Below are 17,911 nucleotides of genomic sequence, written 5' to 3' on the forward strand. Positions count from 1 at the left end.
AATTCCAGGAGGATTTACAGAGGAAGTGCATAAAGTAAATTTCTTACATTTCTAGGAGGGATTACAGAGGAAGTGCATAAAGTAAATTTCTTACATTTCCAGGAGGGATTACAGAGGAAGTGCATAAAGTAAAGTTCTTACATTTCCAGGGGGAATTAAAGAGGAAGTGCAGAAAGTAGAGTTCTTACATTTCCAGGAGGGATTACAGAGGAAGTACACAAAGTAGAGTTTTTACATTTCCAGTAGGGATTACAGAGGAAGTGCACAAAGTAGAGTCCTTACATTTCCAGGGGGAATTAAAGAGGAAGTGCGGAAAGTAGAGTTCTTACATTTCCAGGAGGGATTACAGAGGAAGTGCATAAAGTAAAATTATTACATTTCCAGGAGGGATTACAGAGGAAGTGCATAAAGTAAAGTTCTTACATTTCCAGGAGGAATTATACAGGAAATGCACAAAGTAGAGTTCTTACATTTCCAGGACGGATTACAGAGGAAGTGCATAAAGTAAAGTTCTTACATTTACAGGGGGAATTAAAGAAGAAGTGCAGAAGTTCCAGGAGGATTTACAGAGGAAGTGCATAAAGTAAATTTCTTACATTTCCAGGAGGGATTACAGAGGAAGTGCATGAAGTAAAGTTCTTACATTTACAGGGGGAAATAAAGAGGAAGTGCAGAAAGTAGAGTTCTTACATTTCCAGGAGGGATTACAGAGGAAGTGCAAAATGTAAAGTTCTTACATTTCCAGGAGTAATTAAAGAGGAAGTGCAGAAAGTAGAGTCCTTACAGAGGAAGTACACAAAGTAGAGTTTTTACATTTCTAGTAGGGATTACAGAGGAAGTGCCTAAAGTAAAATTCTTACATTTCCAGGAGGGATTACAGAGGAAGTGCATAAAGTAAAATTCTTACATTTCCAGGAGGGATTACAGAGGAAGTGCATAAAGTAAAGTTCTTACATTTCCAGGAGGGATTACAGAGGAAGTGCATAAAGTAAAATTCTTACATTTCCAGGAGGAATTATACAGGAAATGCACAAAGTAGAGTTCTTACATTTCCAGGAGGGATTACAGAGGAAGTGCATAAAGTAAAGTTCTTACATTTCCAGGAGGAATTACAGAGGAAGTGCAGATAGTAGAGTTTTTACATTTCCAGGAGGGATTACAGAGGAAGTGCACAAAGTAGAGTCCTTACATTTCCAGGGGGAATTAAAGAGGAAGTGCAGAAAGTAGAGTTCTTACATTTCCAGGAGGATTTACAGAGGAAGTGCATAAAGTAAATTTCTAACATTTCTAGGAGGGATTACAGAGGAAGTGCATAAAGTAAATTTCTTACATTTCCAGGAGGGATTACAGAGGAAGTGCATAAAGTAAAGTTCTTACATTTCCAGGGGGAATTAAAGAGGAAGTGCAGAAAGTAGAGTTCTTACATTTCCAGGAGGGATTACAGAGGAAGTACACAAAGTAGAGTTTTTACATTTCCAGTAGGGATTACAGAGGAAGTGCACAAAGTAGAGTCCTTACATTTCCAGGGGGAATTAAAGAGGAAGTGCGGAAAGTAGAGTTCTTACATTTCCAGGAGGGATTACAGGGGATGTGCATAAAGTAAAGTTCTTACATTTCCAGTAGGGATTACAGAGGAAGTGCCTAAAGTAAAATTCTTACATTTCCAGGAGGATTTACAGAGGAAGTGCATAAAGTAAAGTTCTTACATTTCCAGGAGGGATTACAGAGGAAGTGCAGAAAGTAGAGTTTTTACATTTCCAGTAGGGATTACAGAGGAAGTGCACAAAGTAGAGTCCTTACATTTCCAGGGGGAATTAAAGAGGAAGTGCAGAAAGTAGAGTCCTTACATTTCCAGGAGGGATTACAGGGGATGTGCATAAAGTAAAGTGCTTACATTTCCAGGAGGATTTACAGAGGAAGTGCCTAAAGTAAAAATCTTACATTTCCAGGAGTATTTACAGAGGAAGTGCATATAGTAAAATTCTTACATTTCCAGGAGGGATTACAGAGGAAGTGCATAAAGTAGAGTTCTTAGACTTCCAGGGGGATTACAGAGGAAGTGCATTAAGTAAAGTTCTTACATTTCCAGGAGGGATTACAGAGGAAGTGCATAAAGTAGAGTTATTACATTTCCAGGGGGATTACAGAGGAAGTGCAGAAAGTAAAGTTCTTACATTTCCAGGAGAGATTACAGAGGAAGTGCAGAAAGTAAAGTTCTTGCATTTCCAGGAGGGATTACAGAGGAAGTGCATAAAGTAAAGTTCTTACATTTCCAGGAGGGATTACAGAGGAAGTGCAGAAATTAGAGTCCTTACTTTTCCAGGAGTATTTACAGAGGAAGTGCAAAAAGTAAAGTTCTTACATTTCCAGGAGGATTTACAGAGGAAGTGCATAAAGTAAAATTCTTACATTTCCTGGAGGGATTACAGAGGAAGTGCACAAAGTAAAATTCTTACATTTCCAGGAGGGATTACAGAGGAAGTGCATATAGTAAAGTTCTTACATTTCCAGGAGTATTTACAGAGGAAGTGCATAAAGTACAGTCCTTACATTTCCAGGAGGGATTACAGAGGAAGTGCAGAAAGTAGAGTCCTTACATTTCCAGGAGGTATTACAGAGGAAGTGCATAAAGTAAAGTTCTTACATTTTCAGGGGGAATTAAAGAGGCAGTGCAGAAAGTAGAGTCCTTACATTTCCAGGAGGGATTACAGAGGAAGTGCAGAAAGTAAAGTTCTTACATTTCCAGGAGGGATTACAGAGGAAGTGCAGAAAGTAAAGTTCTTACATTTCCAGGAGGGATTTCAGAGGAAGTGCAGAAAGTAAAGTTCTTGCATTTCCAGGAGGGGTTACAGAGGAAGTGCATAAAGTAAAGTTCTTACATTTCCAGGAGGGATTACAGAGGAAGTGCATAAACTAAAGTTCTTACATTTTCAGGGGGAATTAAAGAGGCAGTGCAGAAAGTAGAGTCCTTACATTTCCGGGAGGGATTACAGGGGATGTGCACAATGTAGAGTCCTTACATTTCCAGGAATATTTACAGAGGAAGTGCAAAAAGTAAAGTGCTTACATTTCCAGGGGGAATTAAAGAGGAAGTCCAGAAAGTAAAGTGCTTACATTTCCAGGGGGAATTAAAGAGGAAGTGCAGAAAGTAGAGTCCTTAAATTTCCAGGAGGGATTACAGAGGAAGTTCAGAAAGTTAAGTACTTACATTTCCAGGGGGAATTGAAGAGGAAATGCAGAAAGTAGAGTCCTTGCATTTCCAGGAGGGATTACAGAGGAAGTGCATAAAGTAGAGTTCTTACACTTCCAGGGGGATTACAGAGGAAGTGCATGAAGTAAAGTTCTTACATTTCCAGGAGGGAATACAGAGGAAGTGCATAAAGTAGAGTTCTTACATTTCCAGGGGGATTACAGAGGAAGTGCATGAAGTAAAGTTCTTACATTTCCAGGAGGGATTACAGAGGAAGTGCATAAAGTTAAGTTCTTACATTTCCAGGAGGGATTACAGAGGAAGTGCATAAAGTAAAGTTCTTACATTTCCAGGAGGGATTACAGAGGAAGTGCATAAAGTAGAGTTCTTACATTTCCAGGAGGGATTACAGAGGAAGTTCATAAAGTAAAGTTCTTACATTTTCAGGAGGGATTGCAGAGGAAGTGCATAAAGTAAAGTTCTTACATTTCCAGGAGGGATTACAGAGGAAGTGCATAAAGTAGAGTTCTTACATTTCCAGGAGGGATTACAGAGGAAGTGCATAAAGTAAAGTTCTTACATTTCCAGGAAGGATTACAGAGGAAGTGCATAAAGTAAAGTTCTTACATTTCCAGGAGGGATTACAGAGGAAGTGCATAAAGTAGAGTTCTTACATTTCCAGGAGGGATTACAGAGGAAATGCACGAAGTAAAGTTCTTACATTTCCTGGAGAGATTACAGAGGAAGTGCACAAAGTAGAGTCCTTACATTTCCAGGGGGAATTACAGTGGAAGTGCATAAAGTAAAGTTCTTACATTTTCAGGAGGGATTACAGAGGAAGTGCAGAAAGTAAAGTTCTTACATTTCCAGGAGGGATTACGGAGGAAGTGCATAAAGTAAAGTTCTTACATTTCCAGGAGGGATTACAGAGGAAGTGCAGAAAGTAGAGTTCTTACATTTCCAGGGGGAATTACAGAGGAAGTGCATAAAGTAAAGTTCTTACATTTCCAGGGGGAATTACAGAGGAAGTGCATAAAGTAAAGTTCTTACATTTCCAGGAGGGATTACAGAGGAAGTGCATAAAGTAAAGTTCTTACATTTCCAGGAGGGATTACAGAGGAAGTGCAGAAAGTAAAGTTCTTACATTTCCAGGGGGAATTAAAGAGGAAGTGCAGAAAGTAGAGTCCTTGCATTTCCAGTAGGGATTACAGAGGAAGTGCATGAAGTAAAGTTCTTACATTTCCAGGAGGGATTACAGAGGAAGTGCATGAAGTAAAGTTCTTACATTTCCAGGAGGGATTACAGAGGAAGTGCATAAAGTAAAGTTCTTACATTTCCAGGAGGGATTACAGAGGAAGTGCATAAAGTAGAGTTCTTACATTTCCAGGAGGGATTACAGAGGAAGTGCAGAAAGTAAAGTTCTTACATTTCCAGGAGGGATTACAGAGGAAGTGCATAAAGTAAAGTTCTTACATTTCCAGGAGGAATTACAGAGGAAGTGCATAAAGTAAAGTTCTTACATTTCCAGGAGGAATTACAGAGGAAGTGCATAAAGTAGAGTTCTTACATTTCCAGGAGGGATTACAGAGGAAGTGCATAAAGTAAAGTTCTTACATTTCCAGGAGGGATTACAGAGGAAGTGCATAAAGTAAAGTTCTTACATTTCCAGGAGGGATTACAGAGGAAGTGCATAAAGTAAAGTTCTTACATTTCCAGGAGGGATTACAGAGGAAGTGCATAAAGTAGAGTTCTTACATTTCCAGGAGGGATTACAGAGGAAGTGCATAAAGTAAAGTTCTTACGTTTCCAGGAGGGATTACAGAGGAAGTGCATAAAGTAAAGTTCTTACATTTCCAGGAGGGATTACAGAGGAAGTGCATAAAGTTGAGTCCTTACATTTCCAGGAGGGATTACAGAGGAAGTGCATAAAGTAGAGTTCTAACATTTCCAGGAGGGATTACAGAGGAAATGCATAAAGTAAAGTTCTTACATTTCCAGGGGGAATTAAAGAGGAAGTGCAGAAAGTGGAGTTCTTACATTTCCAGGAGGGATTACAGAGGAAGTGCATAAAGTAAAGTTCTTACATTTCCAGGAGGGATTACAGAGGAAGTGCATAAAGTAGAGTTCTTACATTTCCAGGAGGGATTACAGAGGAAGTGCGTAAAGTAAAGTTCTTACATTTCCAGGAGGGATTACAGAGGAAGTGCATAAAGTAAAGTCCTTACATTTCCAGGAGGGATTACAGAGGAAGTGCATAAAGTAAAGTCCTTACATTTCCAGGAGGGATTACAGAGGAAGTGCATAAAGTAAAGTTCTTACATTTCCAGGAGGGATTACAGAGGAAGTGCATAAAGTAAAGTTCTTACATTTCCAGGGGAAATTAAAGAGGAAGTGCATAAAGTAAAGTCCTTACATTTCCAGGAGGGATTACAGAGGAAGTGCACAAAGTAGAGTTCTTACATTTCCAGGAGGGATTACAGAGGAAGTGCATAAAGTAAAGTTCTTACATTTCCAGGAGGGATTACTGAGGAAGTGCAAAAAGTAAAGTTCTTACATTTCCAGGAGGGATTACAGAGGAAGTGCATAGAGTAGTGTTCTTACATTTCCAGGAGGGATTACAGAGGAAGTGCATAACGTAAAGTTCTTACATTTCCAGGAGGGATTACAGAGGAAGTGCATAAAGTAGAGTTCTTACATTTCCAGGAGGGATTACAGAGGAAGTGCATAAAGTAGAGTTCTTACATTTCCAGGAGGGATTACAGAGGAAGTGCACAAAGTAGAGTTCTTACATTTCCAGGAGGGATTACAGAGGAAGTGCATAAAGTAGAGTTCTTACATTTCCAGGAGGGATTACAGAGGAAGTGCATAAAGTAGAGTTCTTACATTTCCAGGAGGGATTACAGAGGAAGTGCATAAAGTAGAGTTCTTACATTTCCAGGAGGGATTACAGAGGAAGTGCATAAAGTAGAGTTCTTACATTTCCAGGAGGGATTACTGAGGAAGTGCATAAAGTAGAGTTCTTACATTTCCAGGAGGGATTACAGAGGAAGTGCATAAAGTAAAGTTCTTACATTTCCAGGAGGGATTACAGAGGAAGTGCATAAAGTAAAGTTCTTACATTTCCAGGAGGGATTACAGAGGAAGTGCATAAAGTAAAGTTCTTACATTTCCTGGAGGGATTACAGAGGAAGTGCACAAAGTTGAGTCCTTACATTTCCAGGAGGGATTACAGAGGAAGTGCATAAAGTAGAGTTCTAACATTTCCAGGAGGGATTACAGAGGAAGTGCATAAAGTAGAGTTCTTACATTTCCAGGAGGGATTACAGAGGAAGTGCATAAAGTAGAGTTCTTACATTTCCAGGAGGGATTACAGAGGAAGTGCATAAAGTAGAGTTCTTACATTTCCAGGAGGGATTACTGAGGAAGTGCATAAAGTAGAGTTCTTACATTTCCAGGAGGGATTACAGAGGAAGTGCATAAAGTAAAGTTCTTACATTTCCAGGAGGGATTACAGAGGAAGTGCATAAAGTAAAGTTCTTACATTTCCAGGAGGGATTACAGAGGAAGTGCATAAAGTAAAGTTCTTACATTTCCTGGAGGGATTACAGAGGAAGTGCACAAAGTTGAGTCCTTACATTTCCAGGAGGGATTACAGAGGAAGTGCATAAAGTAGAGTTCTAACATTTCCAGGAGGGATTACAGAGGAAATGCATAAAGTAAAGTTCTTACATTTCCAGGGGGAATTAAAGAGGAAGTGCAGAAAGTAGAGTTCTTACATTTCCAGGAGGGATTACAGAGGAAGTGCATAAAGTAAAGTTCTTACATTTCCTGGAGGGATTACAGAGGAAGTGCACAAAGTAGAGTCCTTACATTTCCAGGGGGAATTACAGAGGAAGTGCAGAAAGTAAAGTTCTTACATTTCCAGGAGGGATTACAGAGGAAGTGCATAAAGTAGAGTTCTTACATTTCCAGGAGGGATTACAGAGGAAGTGCATAAAGTAAAGTTCTTACATTTCCAGGAGGGATTACAGAGGAAGTGCATAAAGTAGAGTTCTTACATTTCCAGGAGGGATTACAGAGGAAGTGCGTAAAGTAAAGTTCTTACATTTCCAGGAGGGATTACAGAGGAAGTGCATAAAGTAAAGTCCTTACATTTCCAGGAGGGATTACAGAGGAAGTGCATAAAGTAAAGTCCTTACATTTCCAGGAGGGATTACAGAGGAAGTGCATAAAGTAAAGTCCTTACATTTCCAGGAGGGATTACAGAGGAAGTGCATAAAGTAAAGTCCTTACATTTCCAGGAGGGATTACAGAGGAAGTGCCTAAAGTAAAGTTCTTACATTTCCAGGAGGGATTACAGAGGAAGTGCATAAAGTAAAGTTCTTACATTTCCAGGGGAAATTAAAGAGGAAGTGCATAAAGTAAAGTTCTTACATTTCCTGGAGGGATTACAGAGGAAGTGCAGAAAGTAGAGTTCTTACATTTCCAGGAGGGATTACAGAGGAAGTGCAGAAAGTAGAGTTCTTACATTTCCAGGAGGGATTACAGAGGAAGTGCATAAAGTAGAGTTCTTACATTTCCAGGAGGGATTACAGAGGAAGTGCATAAAGTAAAGTCCTTACATTTCCAGGAGGGATTACAGTTCACCTCTGGGAACAGTGTCTGGGAGGCTGTGGTGGCTGCTGCTCGCAATGTTGATGGAAAACAGATCAAGCAACTGACAATCTATGGATGGAGGCTGCTGAGTGTCATCATAAAGAAAGGTGGCTATATTCATCACTAATTTTTTTTTGTTTTTGCTTGTCAAATGTTTATTTCTACATTTTGGGCACTGATATTGGTTTACCTGGTGAAAATAATCAAGTGAGATGGGATTATATTTGGTTTTTATTAAGTTGCCTAATAATTCTGCACAGTAATAGTTACCTGCACACACAGATATCCTCCTAAGATAGCCAAATCTAAAAAAAAACTACTCCAACTACCAAATATATTAAGCTTGGATATTTATGAGTCTTTTGGGTTGATTGAGAACATAGTTGTTGATCAATAATAAAAATAATCCTCTAAAATACAACTTGCCTAATAATTCTGCCCACAGTGTAGAAACATTTGTATCACAATGATATCACAATACGATCTTCTATTTAAAAAATGATGATAAGGAAACTCACATGAATATACAGCGCTCAGAAAGAGACCACTGCACAGTTTTCTAACAATCCCCATCTCTACATGTCTGACAGCCATTCTATTCCAGCGTCAGCTGAATTCCAACCACAGTCCACCTCATTCTACTTAATGTGCTTCTGATTAGGTGATCACCTGAACCAAATCTTATGTAACGAGGGAAAGGATAAAAAACACTGCTGTGGGCTTCACAATCCTCTTGTAATAGGACAAGCTGGATGGCAAAACAAGTGCTAGGAAGAGCCCAAAAGTAATATGAATGAAAAACTAACTTTTAACCATGCCAAAGGAGTTGAAAAGAAAAGTCTTGAGTGAGGAAAATAAGGGCTCAATTATGGCTTCTCTAGCAGAGGGATACAGTGAGCGTCATGTTGCCTCCATCCTTAAAATTTCAAAGACGGCAGTCCATTACAACAAGGTCAAGCAGCAGACATTGGGGACAATAAAGCTACAGACCGGCAGAGGGCGAAAGCGACTCTCCACTGACCGGGATGACCGTCATCTTATTCCAATGTCACTCAGCAACCGCAGGATGACATCAAGTGACCTACAAAAGGAATGGCAAATGGCAGCTGAGGTGAAGTGCACGGCAAGAGCAGTTCATAACTGGCTCCTAGAGACCTCAAGTCATGTAAAGATAGAAAAAAGCCTTTCATCAATGAAAAGCCAAGGAGAGTCAGCCTGAAGTAAGGTACTAGAGGACCGGAGTAAGGTAATCTTCTCTGATGAGTCTAATTTTCAGCTTTGCCCAACACCTGGTCGTCTAATGGTTAGACGGAGACCTGGAGAGGCATACAAGCCACAGTGTCTTGCACCACTGTGAAATTTGGTGGAGGATCGGTGATGATCTGGGGATGCTTCAGCAAGGCTGGAATTGGGCAGGTTAATCTTTGCGAAGGACGTATGAATCAAGCCGCATACAAGGTTATCCTTGAAAGAACACTTGCTTCCTTCTGCTCAGACAATGTTCCCCAACTCTGAGGACTGTTTTTTCCAGCAGGACAATGCCCCATGCCACACAGCTAGGTCAATCAATGTGTGGATGAAGGAGCACCACATCAAGACCCTGTCATGGCCAGCCCAATCTCCAGACCTGAACCCTATTGAAAACCTCTGGAATGTAATCAAGAGGAAGATGGATAGTCACAAGCCATCAAACAAAGAAGAACTGCTTACATTTTTGTGCCAGGAGTGGCATAAGGTCCCCCAAAAGCAGCGTGAAAGACAGGTGGAAAGCAGCCAAGACGCATGAAAGCTGGGATTAAAAATCATGGTTATTCCACCAAATAGTGATTTCTGAACTCTCCCTGAGTTAAAACATGAGTATTGTTATTTCTAAATGAATAATAACATGTTTTCTTTGCAGTATTTGAGGTCTGACAGCACTGGTTCTCTGGTTCTCTGTTTCTTTTTTATTATTTTGATGATTTCTCATTTGCTGCAAATAAATACAAAATTTTTAGCTTTGAATTTCGGAGACATGTTGTCAGTAGCTTATAGAATAAAACAACAATGTACATTTTACTCAAAAATAGACCTATAAAGAGAAAAATCAGAGAAAATGAAAATTTTGCAGTGGTCTTTTAATTTTTGCCAGAGCTGTATACACACTGCTCAAAAAAATAAAGGGAAGACTTAAACAACAGAATATAACTCCCAAGTAAATCAAACTTCTGTGAAATCAAACTGTCCACTTAGGAAGCAACACGGATTGACAATCAATTTCACATGCTGTTGTGCAAATGGAATAGACAATAGATGGAAATTATTGGCAATTATCAAGACACCCTCAGTAAAGGTGTGGTTTTGCAGGTGGGGACCACAGACCACATCTCAGTACCAGTGCTTTCTGGCTGATGTTTTGGTAACTTTTGAATGTTGGTTGTGCTTTCACACTTGTGGTAGCATGAGACGGACTCTACAACCCACAGAAGTTGCTCAGGTAGTGCAGTTCATCCAGGATGGCTCATCAGTGATAGCTATGGCAAGGAAGTTTGCTGTGTCTGTCAGCGTAGTGTCCAGAGGCTGGAGGCGCTACCAGGAGACAGGCCAGTACACCAGGAGACATGGAGGGGACCGTAGGAGGGCAACAACCCAGCAGCAGGACCGCTACCTCCGCCTTTGTGCAAGGAGCAACAGGAGGAGCACTGCCAGAGCCCTGCAAAATGACCTCCAGCAGGCCACAAATGTGCATGTGTCTGCACAAACGGTTAGAACTGACTCCATGAGGGTGGTATGAGGGCCCGACGTCCACAGATGGGGGTTGTGCTCACAGCCAAACACTGTGCATTTGCCACAGAACACCAGGATTGGCAAAGTCACCACTGGCGCCCTGTGCTCTTCACAGATGAAAGCAGGTTCACACCGAGCACATGTGACAGACGTGACAGAGTCTGGAGACACCGTGGAGAGCGATCTGCTGCCTGCAACATCCTTCAGCACGACCGGTTTGGCAGTGGGTCAGTAATGGTGTGGGGTGGCATTTCTTTGGAGGGCCGCACAGCCCTCCATGTGCTCGCCAGAGGTAGCCTGACTGCCATTAGGTACCGAGATGAGATCCTCAGACCCCTTGTGAGACCATATGCTGGTGCGGTTGGCCCTGGGTTCCTCCTAATGCAGGACAATGCCAGACCTCATGTGGCTGGAGTGTGTCAGCAGTTCCTGCAAGATGAAGGCATTGAAGCTATGGACTGGCCCGCCCATTCCCCAGACCTGAATCCGATTGAGCACATCTGGGACATCATGTCTCGCACCATCCACCAACGTCACGTTGCACCACAGACTGTCCAGGAGTTGGCGGATGCTTTAGTCCAGGTCTGGGAGGAGATCCCACAAGGAGACCATCCGCACCCTCATCAGGAGCATGCCCAGGCATTGTAGGGAGGTCATACAGGCACGTGGAGGCCACACACAATACTGAGCCTCATTTTGACTTGTTTTAAGGACATTACATCAAAGTTGGATCAGCCTGTAGTGTGTTTTTCCACTTTAATTTTGTGGGTGACTCCAAATCCAGGCCTCCATTGGTTAATAAATTTGATTTCCATTGATGATTTTTGTGCGATTTAGTTGTCAGCACATTCAACTTTGTACAGAACAAAGTATTCAATGAGAATATTTCATTCATTCGGGACCCTGACCTCTTCCTGCCGGCTGTACAAGTGTCATTAGTGCCAGCTTGTACCCACCTAAATGCCAAACAACAGAGGGAGTGTGGGTATGGGAAAGTCAGCACTAGCACGTTAGGATCAGCGCTCGGAGCCGTCCCAGTCCAGGACTTATGTTCAAGAAGGAAAATTCTCCAGCGATGGGAAAAAGTTAACTTTAGAAATCTATTGAAAAATTAAAAAAGCATATTTATTGTTCCAACGGTAAAAATCGCTTGAGTGCAATGGCCACCATGGAAAATCTATCAAACCCAACCAACGCGTTTCAGCAGGAATCATGTCTGCATATTCAGCTGTATCTTCTTACAACGGCTCAATGATCGTACGCTGACTGCCTCCTATTTTACATGGTATATGCATTATGTGGGGTTGGGAAAAACATTTTTTAACCCCAGCGCAGTAGCATCCATCAGCAAGCGACAGCTGCTACTGCGCGGGCGCCATTTTGCTGGATGTAGATTTTTTTTCCTGACCCCACGTAGTATATGCATTATGGAAAGTAGGAGGCAGGTCAGTGAAGGCATAGTGAGCTGTCATAGGAGCATACAGATGAATATGTAAGCAGAGCACCAGATAGAGCGCCCCCCACAGGCCGCCCCGAAGCACGAGCATATCCTTATCTACAAACTGAAAGTAAAGAATACACAAGAACCACAGGACAGTGTATCGCCCCCAACACTATTTGTCCGTCCCAGTTTTCCCCCATATTAAAATTTTTTTCAATTTCAGGTTCATACCATTCATGTACTTAATAGCCTCGGTCAGGACTGTGCACATACTGGCTGGCAACCAGTCCATGTATTATTTATCCTATATAGTATATCAAGGCTGCATTATATAATATATGTACATTTTACCTTTTGTGTCTCCCCCCATTTGCTCATAGACTGTAAGCTCGCGAGCAGGGCCCTCACTCCTTTTGATTTGAGAAATGCTTATTCTGTATTGTTTGTATAAGTCCCCCCTAAAATTGTAAAGTGCTGCGGAATATGTTGGCGCTATAAAAAATAAAAATTATTATTATTATTATTAATTATTCAGATCTAGGATGTGTTATTTGAGTGTTCCCTTTATTTTTTTGAGCAGTGTATATACACACAAACAGTTGAAATCAGAAGTTTACATACACTATATACTTACCTTGTAATGTCTTCACATCCTGTTCCGTCCAGATGTGTCCGGATCCCAAAATTCCAAGCGGCGGAAGTTCATTGACCGCCATATTGGGACACCCAAGTGATGGGTGGAAACCGCTGGTGGTACCAGCCTCTTGCGCGGTACCACCAGAGGAACACCGTCGCGAACACGCCATACATGCCGTCGCCGGGATCAGCCGAATGATTCACTGACCGCTGCCATCTTTGTACAGGAGGAGCGCATGCACAGATTTAATGTGACCACCGCTATCTGCCTGCACAAAGATGGCGGCAGTCTGATTTACTGCGCGGGGAGACAGCACAAACGAGAGAACACATGAGGGAAGAAGACAGCACAGGGGTGGAGAGAGAGAGCAGACAAGGGGGAGAGCACATGGGGTACACAGGTCAAAGAAGAGATCACATGAGAGGAGAAGACAGCAGATGGGGGAGAGAGAAAGCGCACAGGGGGAGAGAGGCAGAGCACAGGGGGGAGACAGCTCAAACGGGACAGCACATGAGGGGAGAACACAGCACAGGAAGGAGAGAGACAGCAGACAAGGGGGAGAGCACATGGGGTAGACATGTCAAAGAAGAGATCACAGACGGGAGAAGTCAGCACATGAAGGGAGAACACAGCACAGGAAGGAGAGAGACAGCAGACAAGGGGGAGAGCACATGGGGTAGACAGGTCAAAGAAGAGAGCACATGAGAGGAGAAGACAGCATATGGGGGAGAGAGAAAGCACACAGGGGGAGAGAGACAGAGCATTGGGGGGAGACAGCTCAAACGGGACAGCACATGAGGGGAGAACACAGCACAGGAAGTAGAGAGACAGCAGACAAGGAGGAGAGCACATGGGGTACACAGGTCAAAGAAGAGATCACATAAGAGGAGAAGACAGCAGATGGGGGAGAGAGAAAGTGCACAGAGGGGAAAGAGACAGAGCACAGGGGGGAGACAGCTCAAACAGGACAGCACATGAGGGGAGAACACAGCACAGGGGTGGAGAGAGAGAGCAGACAAGGGGGAGAGCACATGGGGTAGACAGGTCAAAGAAGAGATCACATGAGAGGAGAAGACAGCAGATGGGGGAGAGAGAAAGTGCACAGAGGGGAAAGAGACAGAGCACAGAGGAGAGACAGCTCAAACAGGACAGCACATGAGGGGAGAACACAGCACAGGAAGGAGAGAGACAGCAGATAAGGGGGAGAGCACATGGGGTAGACAGGTCAAAGAAGAGATCACATAAGAGGAGAAGACAGCAGATGGGGGAGAGAGAAAGTGCACAGAGGGGAAAGAGACAGAGCACGGGGGGGAGACAGCTCAAACGGGACAGCATATGAGGGGAGAACACAGCACAGGAAGGAGAGAGACAGCAGACAAGGGGGAGAGCACATGGGGTAGACAGGTCAAAGAAGAGATCACAGACGGGAGAAGACAGCAGATGGGGGAGAGAGAAAGTGCACAGGGGGAGAGAGACAGAGCACAGGGGGGAGACAGCTCAAACGGGACAGCACATGAGGGGAGAGCACAGCACAGGAAGGAGAGACACAGCAGACAAGGGGGAGAGCACATGGGGTAGACAGGTCAAAGAAGAGATCACATGAGAGGAGAAGACAGCAGATGGGGGAGAGAGAAAGCGCACAGAGGGGAAAGAGACAGAGCACAGAGGAGAGACAGCTCAAACAGGACAGCACATGAGGGGAGAACACAGCACAGGAAGGAGAGAGACAGCAGATAAGGGGGAGAGCACATGGGGTAGACAGGTCAAAGAAGAGAGCCCAGACGGGAGAAGTCAGCACATGGGGGAAAGAGAGAGTGGATAGGTGGGTGAGCACATGGGGGGGGGAGAGATTCTCAGCACTGCAAAGCCTGCCCCCATCGTGACATTACTGCCCTCCCGATGCGATAGCATCGGGCCTCCATCTAGTACACTATCTAAATAGACACATCTGCATGTTTTTCTCAATATCTGACATGAAATCAGAATAAACCTTTCCAGTTTTAGGTCAATTAGGATTACCATCATTTTTAATATTTGCTAAATGCCAGTATAATGAGAAAGCGAATGTTTTAAGGCATCTGTCCCTGCTGAGAGGACACTATGAATATCTTATTACACGGGTAGGGGCACTGGCATCGGGGTCTTATTACACGGGTAGGCGCTCTGGCATCGGGGTCTTATTACACGGGTAGGCGCGCTAGCATCGGTGTCTTATTATACGGGTAGGCGCACTGGCATCGGGGTCTTATTACAAGGGTAGGGGCACTGGCATCGAGGTCTTATTACACGGGTAGGCGCGCTGGCATCGGGGTCTTATTACACGGGTAGGGGCACTGGCATCGGGGTCTTATTACATGGGTAGGGGCACTGGCATCGGGGTCTTATTACACGGGTAGGCGCGCTGGCATCGGGGTCTTATTACACGGGTAGGGGCACTGGCATCGGGGTCTTATTACACGGGTAGGTGCTCTGGCATCGGGGTCTTATTACACGGGTAGGCGCGCTGGCATCGGGGTCTTATTACACGGGTAGGGGCACTGGCATCGGGGTCTTATTACACGGGTAGGTGCTCTGGCATCTTCGTCTTATTACACGGGTAGGCGCTCTGGCATCGGGGTCTTATTACACGGGTAGGGGCACTGGCATCCGGGTCTTATTACACGGGTAGGCGCGCTGGCATCGGGGTCTTATTACACGGGTAGGGGCACTGGCATCGGGGTCTTATTACACGGGTAGGGGCACTGGCATCGGGGTCTTATTACACGGGTAGGCGCGCTGTTCGGAGACAATGGGAAAACCAGTGGGCAAGGCTTCACAGATACAGAAAATAGCACAGAATTTACTAGTAGAAGTTGCCTATTTATTATGTAAACACGTTTGGAAATGATATAAGTAGATGGCCCAAGCCCTCCACAAAGCTTTTCATCCTGGAGGTCACCGGCTTTACCAATGTGACCCTCTGACATATGGGAGCATCATTATAATAGGGTACTGCCATTACATGCCAGCTAGTCCGTGTCCAGTTACTGCTTTCTCTGTGACGGGGTGTACATATTTGCGTGAATGTAATGTGGATAATGACTGTATACGCCATCTTGTGCTTCAGGTCTGGAGGCAGATGCGGCACATGGGGGTAAAGCCGGATGTAATCACCTATAACCTGCTTCTTTGTGCCCCCCGAGACTGTGGGATTGGAGACACAGCTGACTCTCTACATTTACTTACGCACTCTAAGGAACTGGCAGCCCTGACTTTAAGTGCAGGCAAAGAGAAGCAAGACAGGAAAAGCCAGCCAGTGAAGAAAAGAAAGGATAGTCCTGAAGAGGTGGGCAGCCCATGCTCCTGGGCCATTCCTCAATTCCAAGTGGCAACTATGGCGCAGCTGAGGACTTGGCAGGCTCACAGGCACTGGCCGTGGTGAGTACGGCTGACCATTTTCCCAGCGTGCCCTCTTTTGATGCCAGTAATGTGGCAAACCTCCTGGACCTGTCTGTAAATACGGGAAAAATTGTGTCACTTGCAAATGTCAATACCCCATCTGACCGATTGGCACTGATTGGCGACTTAGGGGGCGTTCTTTAGAAGATGAAAGAAGACAACGTCTGTCCTACAATAAAGACCTTCACCCTCCTAGCGGAAGTCATGAGAGCAGAAGTGGGGTCAGAATCTGCCGTCCTGGCCACTATGGACGCCTACGGAGTACAGCCAGATCTCACCTTTTTTAACACTTTGCTGTTGAAGAGGAGTAAAACTCTGAACCTGCAGTCGGCTTTGGGAAGGGAATGGTTTTTATTTTATCATTTAAATGTTAAAAAGCCATCATAAAATAATTAACACGGCTTGTGAGAAGATCCACGATATCTGACAGTAACGAGGCTGAGGTACAGTAGGTGAATGACGTTACCGCATTGTGGGATTATATTTGCTGCATGAAATCATTTGTAAAGTGTGTGACAGATCTGCCTGACTTTTTATATATATTTTTTTTCTTTAAAGTGAACATACAGTCCCCTGCGGACTGGTTATCTGCTGTGGGATGTGGAATCCTCCCAGCCTCAGACACCAAAGTCTGGTAAATTGTGTTCTTTGTCTGCCAAGACAGGCTCACTTTGCCTCTCGTCTCTGGCTTGTGGCTCTCCTTCTGCCACACTTCCTCTTAGGGTGCAATACAGCTGTCCCTCTCTGCTCTGGACACTTCTCAGTGCTGAGACAGGTCGTTCAGTTCTCTCTAACCCTGCCCCCAGCTCCAGCTTTTATAGGGGCAGCCTGCTCCCCCTACTGGCCTGAGACAGGAGGTACTGCATGCTAATGTTCCCCTGACTAGAGAACCTCCCCCTTGCTCTCAGACACAGCTTTATTACACTTTTGTGGCATCCAGGCCAGGGTGACACAGATGCAGTCTTTGCCTGCACAGCGGCACTCTAAGGCTATGTGCCCACGATGCAGAAATGCTCCGGCTTTTTCCTGAACGTTTCTGTATCTCCCTGGCATGTGGATTTTACATGCGTTTTTTTCAGCCAGGGACAAGCGTTTGTCACGCGTTTTGCACATGCGATTTCGCATGCGGGTTGTCAAGCGCTTTCCAAGCGATTTTAGCATCACTTGGAAAAGTGCTTGACAACTTGGTCACACTATATAAATCCATGCAACCGGCATGGATTTTATATAGTGTGACCAAGTTAGTTAAAAAAAAGAATAAAAATGGTAAAAAATAAAAAAAAACATTATACTCACCTTCCAATGGCCCCCGGTCTCCTTATCCGATGCGACCCGTCACATGACTAAATGACGTCATGAAAGGTCCTTTTAGACCATCGCGAGCCGCCGGGGAGCCAAGACGCATCACTAAGGAGACAGGGAGCCATCAGAAGGTGAGTATAAGGTTTATTTTTTCATTTAAATTCTTTGTTTTTTAACAGGTACTATGGTACCCGGGTCTGGATGAGAGTCTCCTCTTCTCCAGACCCGGGTACCATCCGCACATTGAATCGCTTAATATCCGCATGTGTACATGTAGTCATGCGTATATTAAGCGATTCAATGCAAGTCAATGGCGGCAAAAACGCAGCGCTTACGCAAAATAATTGGTAGTGCTGCGGATTTTTCCGCAATAATAATCCGCAGCGGAAATTTCCGCAGCATGTGCATAGCACATGCGGATTATCATTTGGGAACACTGCAAACCTTCTACCAAGCATTTAAGCGTTCCTGCGGCGCAATT

The sequence above is a fragment of the Phyllobates terribilis genome, unplaced genomic scaffold (assembly GCF_046119375.1).
Source record: "Phyllobates terribilis strain yellow unplaced genomic scaffold, ASM4611937v1 Scaffold_252__1_contigs__length_2834547, whole genome shotgun sequence".
In the NCBI taxonomy this organism is placed as follows: domain Eukaryota; kingdom Metazoa; phylum Chordata; class Amphibia; order Anura; family Dendrobatidae; genus Phyllobates; species Phyllobates terribilis.